The following is a 5595-nucleotide window of genomic DNA, read 5'->3' as shown; positions in this document are numbered from 1 at the left end:
AGACAGAAAATTTATAAGTAGCTGCCCTAGGTGAACTCATCACCTTCCACATACTTCACCAAACCATTCTCTTATTCAGTCACTCACTCAGCCCACAGATATTGATTTAGCATTTATTACTAGGTGACATTATAGTGGCTGAGGCTAGGGCAGTGGATTAAAAAGACCCAGTCTGTGTTCTCCTGGAGTGTGTGGTGTGTCTAATGGAGTTACACAATATACAGGTAAACAAACGTATGAGTGGGGAATGCTGACAGTGATAAGTGCCATGAAGTGAATGAGACTGAGTGAGAGTGACTCCCAGGACTATTTTTTTTTTTTACACCTTTATTGTGGTATAATTCCTGTACGGTAAATTGCCAATATTTGATAGATGTAGACACCTATGAAACCACCACCACAATCATGACACCTAACATTTCCATTGCTCCCCAAGAGGTGCAGACTTCAAACTTCTGATTTATCCCTTCCCATCTCCTTTGCCCCCTGGTAACCATAAGTCTGTTCTCCATGTGAGTCTGTTTCTGTTTTGTAAATAAGTTCATCTGTGTCATTTTTCTAGATTCTACATATAAGCAATATCATATGATATTTTTCTTTCTCTTTCTGGCTTACTTCACTTAAAATGACAATCTCCAGGTCCATCCATGTTGCTGCAAATGGCATAATTTTATTCTTTTTTATGGCTGAGTAGTATTCCATTGTATAAATGTACCACAACTTCTTTATCTAGTCATCTGTCCATGGACATTTAGGTCGTTTCCACATCTTGGCTGTTGTAAATAGTGCTGCTGTGAACATTGGGGCATGTGTCTTTTTGAATTATATTTTTCTCCAGATATATGCCCAGGCATGGAATTGCTGGATCATATGGTGAGTTTATTTTTAGTTTTCCTAAGGAACCTCCACACTGTCCTCCATAGTGGCTGCACCAATTAACATTCCCACCAACAGTGTAGGCAGTTTCCTTTTTTCCACAGCCTCTCCAGCATTTATCATTTGTGGACTTTTGAATGATGGCCATTCTGACTGGTGTGAGGTGACATCTCATTGCAGTTTTGATTCACATTTCTCTAACAATTAGCGATGCTGAGCATCTTTTCATGTGCTTGTTGGCTGGCTGTATGTCTTCTTTGGAGAGATGTCCTAGGACTATATTAGACTGGAATTTGAGGAGAGACCGCAATGAGTAGATGACATTGTAATTGAGGCTGAATGACACTAAGGAGCCATCTATGCAAATATCTGGGGAAAGCCTGTTTCTGGGAAGAGAGAGAAAGTACAAACACTGCAGAACAAAGAAGTGGGCCTGAGTCGGATCAGGGAGTGTCTCGCAGGTCAGAAGGAGCTGAAAGTTTATACATAAAGGGATATATCTAATCGGTCTTTCCTTCAGTCAGCAAACTCCCTCCCTCCCTCAACACTTGCATTCATGATATTTTTTTTCACCCCAAAGGTGTCTTACTTCCCCCTGTTCTAAACCCACATGCAAATCATAGGCTGAGTTAAAAAGAAATAAACCCTTCCCAAGATAGAAAGATTCCTATACACCTTTACAAAATGATTTTTTTTCCTGTTCAGAAAGTGATTATATAAAGGGCAGCAGACTGATAGCAAGAATATTTCTCTGCCCTCCCCTCATCTACCTAAAGGCAGGACGTACATTTTCTTCTGTGAAAATGTCCCCTTCTCTCATACATGGAAGAAGAGAACTACTCTTATCACTGGAGACAGAGACAGAGCCTCAAAATGAGTTTGCATAAACAAACCTTATTACTCCCTTATCTTCCATTAACTTTCCTATTTATTAACTAGTTACTGTCCCACCGTGTACCATGCCTTGAAGCCCAAATCCCCTCTCTTTGTTAAAATGGGATCGAAGTCCCTAAGTCTAAGCACTTCTCTGAGTTTCACCTTTTTTCTACAAACTCCTGTGCGCATATATATTAATAAAAATTGAGTGTCTTCTCTCCTGTTAATCCGCCTTTTGTTAATCTAATTCACAAGCCCCTAGTCACTGAGCCTAAGAGGGCAGAGGACAAGTTGTTCCTCCCTCATGAGAGTTTCGATCTGTTCTCCTATGCATAAGGCCTCTCCTCCTTAAATCAAATAATGCTTTCATTACAGTGGGAAGTGGTACCTTAGTGCCAAAATGTTTTAAGTTTTACTAGTAAATATAAATTGTAATTTGTGGCCACAGCCAAGCAGAGGTACGTCTTAATAAGTCATCACTTTGTTGGCATGCTTCTTACAAGGATTTTTCCACTCTGGATATAAGAACCTTTACTCTAAAATTCAGGCAGTGTCCATTCAGCCTCCAGGCAAGCTTACTGAGAATGCTTAAGTACCCATCCTAGGACTGTATATTCTTGTAATAATTCATGTCAGTGTTATCTATACCATAAATAATTTATTAATTTGTGGGGGCTGAGGGATCATGACCCTTCTAAGAATCTGATGAGAGTTGAGGACGCTCACTATAAATTTTTTATACACAGAAAAATGTGCCTAGAATTCCAAGTAATATTTTAGACCCCTGGAGATCATCCATGAGTCAAGTTAAGAACCCATGCTACACAGTAAATCTTGATACCTTTCAGGTTTTTAACAAGCAAATGATATGACCTGAGATAGAGATAGATAGATAGATAGAGATAGATAGATAGATAGATAGATAGATAGATAGATAGATAGATAGATAGATATTTGTAGAAAGTACCTGGTAGTTATTTAGACGGTGAGTTCTAGTAAGGCAAAGACTCTAGATAGAAAGATAGTGTAATGGTCCAACGATGAGATGCAAAGTGAGCAATGATGGTAGCTTGGACTACATAAATCATAACTAGAGACCTGATATGAAGGGATTTCTAAAGTTATAATTCAAGGAAAAGAAAAATAATAGTAGCCCACAAGGCAGGTATGATAATTATCATTACCAAACATAATAATGCAAGAAAGTATAAGGAGAAAGCAGAAAGATGCACTGAACCACGGCTCAGTAAACTGAAGCAGTGATTTTAAATTTTCCATAAGCCAACACCAGGGTCACAGAGTTCTACAAAACTGTCTCTATCTGTGAGGATCCAATCTAGAAATTTCAACAGGAAATGTTTAATTAAAAGAATCATTAACTTTAAAAAGTGATGAACTAGAAAAAGAGCATTCTAGAAAGTACAGAAAGAGCAAAATGCAGGAAGCAGAACTACTTCTAGGGTCGAGAGCACACAGGGAAGGGACTAAGAGCCCTAGACTCCTTCCCCAAGCCTGTTTCTAAGCTCCTACGGGCACAAATTGGCAAGACCTTGAAACTTCCATTGTGTCAATGTTCTCTTTTCCTAAGAGAGGACCTGACACTTTTCCGTCTGGGTTTGGTGGTCAGTAGCTCTCATTCCAGGCCTCAAGGCAATGACGGACGGTGTGGGAATTTCCTGCAGAGAAGGTAGCTATTCCAAACAAAGTCATTGAAGGTTATGAGCACAAGGGAGTAGCTGTTTGCTCAAGGTGACTTGGAGGGGGGCCTTTCCACTAGCAAAGAAGTTTCAAGATAATATTGAGACAGGAAGGAAGGGGACAGGGCACAGCTATTCAAGGAACAACACAGCAGTTAAGACCAGGATGGTGGAAGATTCAACTCCCAGGAGGCCTTGAGGCCCAAGATGGTGGGAGATTTGACTTCTATTAGACCTTGAGCCTCATTATATACTCATTATAAGTATATTAGCATGGGAAGTGACACTCCCACAGGTGCCATGACAGTTCTGAGGCTAAACATAAAAGGTCAGAAAGTGGGTGGTGGCCCAATTCCTGGGCATCCCAGCCCCTTCCCCAAGGTAGCTGGAATAATCCTCCCACTTGTTAGCATAGGAAGCTACTGAGCCCATAAAATCTAACACCCCCACACACCATGGCCGCTCTCCCTTCTGGGTGAGGCAGACAGCACTCTGTCTATGGAGTGTGCATTTACTTTAAACTGAGCACCCAACCCCCCACACTTTGTGGACTTTCTCTTTCCTTCTGAAACAGCCTGCCCTCCATGGAGTATGTATCTCTCTCTTTTTTTTTTTTTTTTTTTTTTTTTTTTGTTGTTGTTGTTGTTGTTTTGTTTTGTTTTGTTTTTTGGACACAATTTGTAGAAACTTTATTTTCCGTCAACCTATTTCCGTTTTAAGAGTTTGTCTAAAGAACAGCTTACGACCACTCCGTGGTTGTTGCAACCCATTCAGTGGCCTGAGCAGTGGGAGCTGCAGACCAGTCTTCAGTGGCGGGCTGAGCACTCCAGTCTTCAGTAAGGAACTGCTGAATAGGCACAGAGGGCACCTGCACGCCTTCAGACCAGTCCACCACCTCAGGCTGAGTAGCAGTGAACTCAGGAGCAGGAGCTGTCCATTCACCCTGAAATTCCTCCTTGGTCACGGCCTTTTCAGCTGCAGCCTGCTCTTCCTTTTCAATCTCTTCAGGATCTCTGTAGAAGTAGAGATCAGGCATGACCTCCCACGGGTGCTCCCGGGAGATGGTGCCGCGCATGCGCAAAACCTCCCGGGCGAGCATCCACCACATCAGACCCACTGAGTGAGCTCCCTTGTTGTTGCACGGGATGGCAATGTCCACGTAACGCAGAGGGGAGTCTGTGTTACACAGGGCAATGGTAGGCAGGTTAACGTAAGATGCCTCGGTGAGAGGCTGGTGGTCAGCTCTGGGATCGGTAACCACCAGAAGTCTCGGCTCCCGGAAAGCTGCCTGGATCTGGTTAGTGAAGGTTCCAGGCGTGAAGCGGCCAGCAATAGGCGTGGCTCCAGTGGCAGCAGCAAACTTCAGCACAGCTCACTGGCCAGTATTCCTGGAGGATATGACACTGACATCAGCTGGGTTTTCAATGGCAACAATGGCCCGAGCTGACAACAGAAGCTTCTCCCAGGTTCTTTTCAGATTTATGATGTAGATACCATCACTTTTCCTTTTGTAGATGTACTGCTCCATTTGGAAGTCAAGGTTGGTGCCACCTAAGTGGGTTCCTGCTGCAAGGAATTTGAGGACATCAAGGGCTCTGGACATTGTGAAAGTTTCCCTTTAAGTTACAATGGGAATCCAGAACAACGCTGTATGGACCCCTCTCTGGGTAGCACGGAAAAGCTGTATCTCTCTGAATAAATCTACCTTTACTCAACGGTGGCTCACTCTTGAATTCTTTCCTGAGCAAAGCCAAGGACTCATACTTGGTGGGGCAAGTCCCAGGGACTGAACTGAGACCTGGGACACGGCCATCCTGTCACCCCACATTCATTTTCCTGTATCAATATGGAGACTCCAAAATTCACATCTTGGTCTCTATCTGTCCAAATTCTCCACTCAAGGTAGTGGACCACTCCTTCCCAACCAGTTTCTTTAGTAGAAGGGACTTAGCAGGTGAACAGGCTTTGAAACTGTGTAAACTTTACAATCAGATCTGGGGTCTGATGCTCAGCAGTGTTTGCCCTGTGGCTATACAAGATAAGAAAGTCCTTTAAGGCTATCATGGAGGCTTTCTGATACGCCATTCATGGCATCACTAGGAAATCCAAAGCCTAATTTTTATTTAATTCTACTTTAATTTATTTA

The 5595-nt window shown here is 42.6% G+C and overlaps 1 pseudogene; it reads right to left on the bottom strand.

Moving 5' to 3' along the window:
* Positions 1–4121: 4121 nt before the first annotated feature.
* On the bottom strand, positions 4122–5052 carry LOC116150297 (small ribosomal subunit protein uS2-like; annotated as a pseudogene).
* Positions 5053–5595: the final 543 nt, after the last annotated feature.

The sequence above is a fragment of the Camelus dromedarius genome, chromosome 25 (assembly GCF_036321535.1).
Source record: "Camelus dromedarius isolate mCamDro1 chromosome 25, mCamDro1.pat, whole genome shotgun sequence".
In the NCBI taxonomy this organism is placed as follows: Eukaryota; Metazoa; Chordata; class Mammalia; order Artiodactyla; family Camelidae; genus Camelus; species Camelus dromedarius.
Note: the sequence above shows the minus strand (reverse complement) of the source record. Positions and strands in the feature narration are given on the sequence as shown.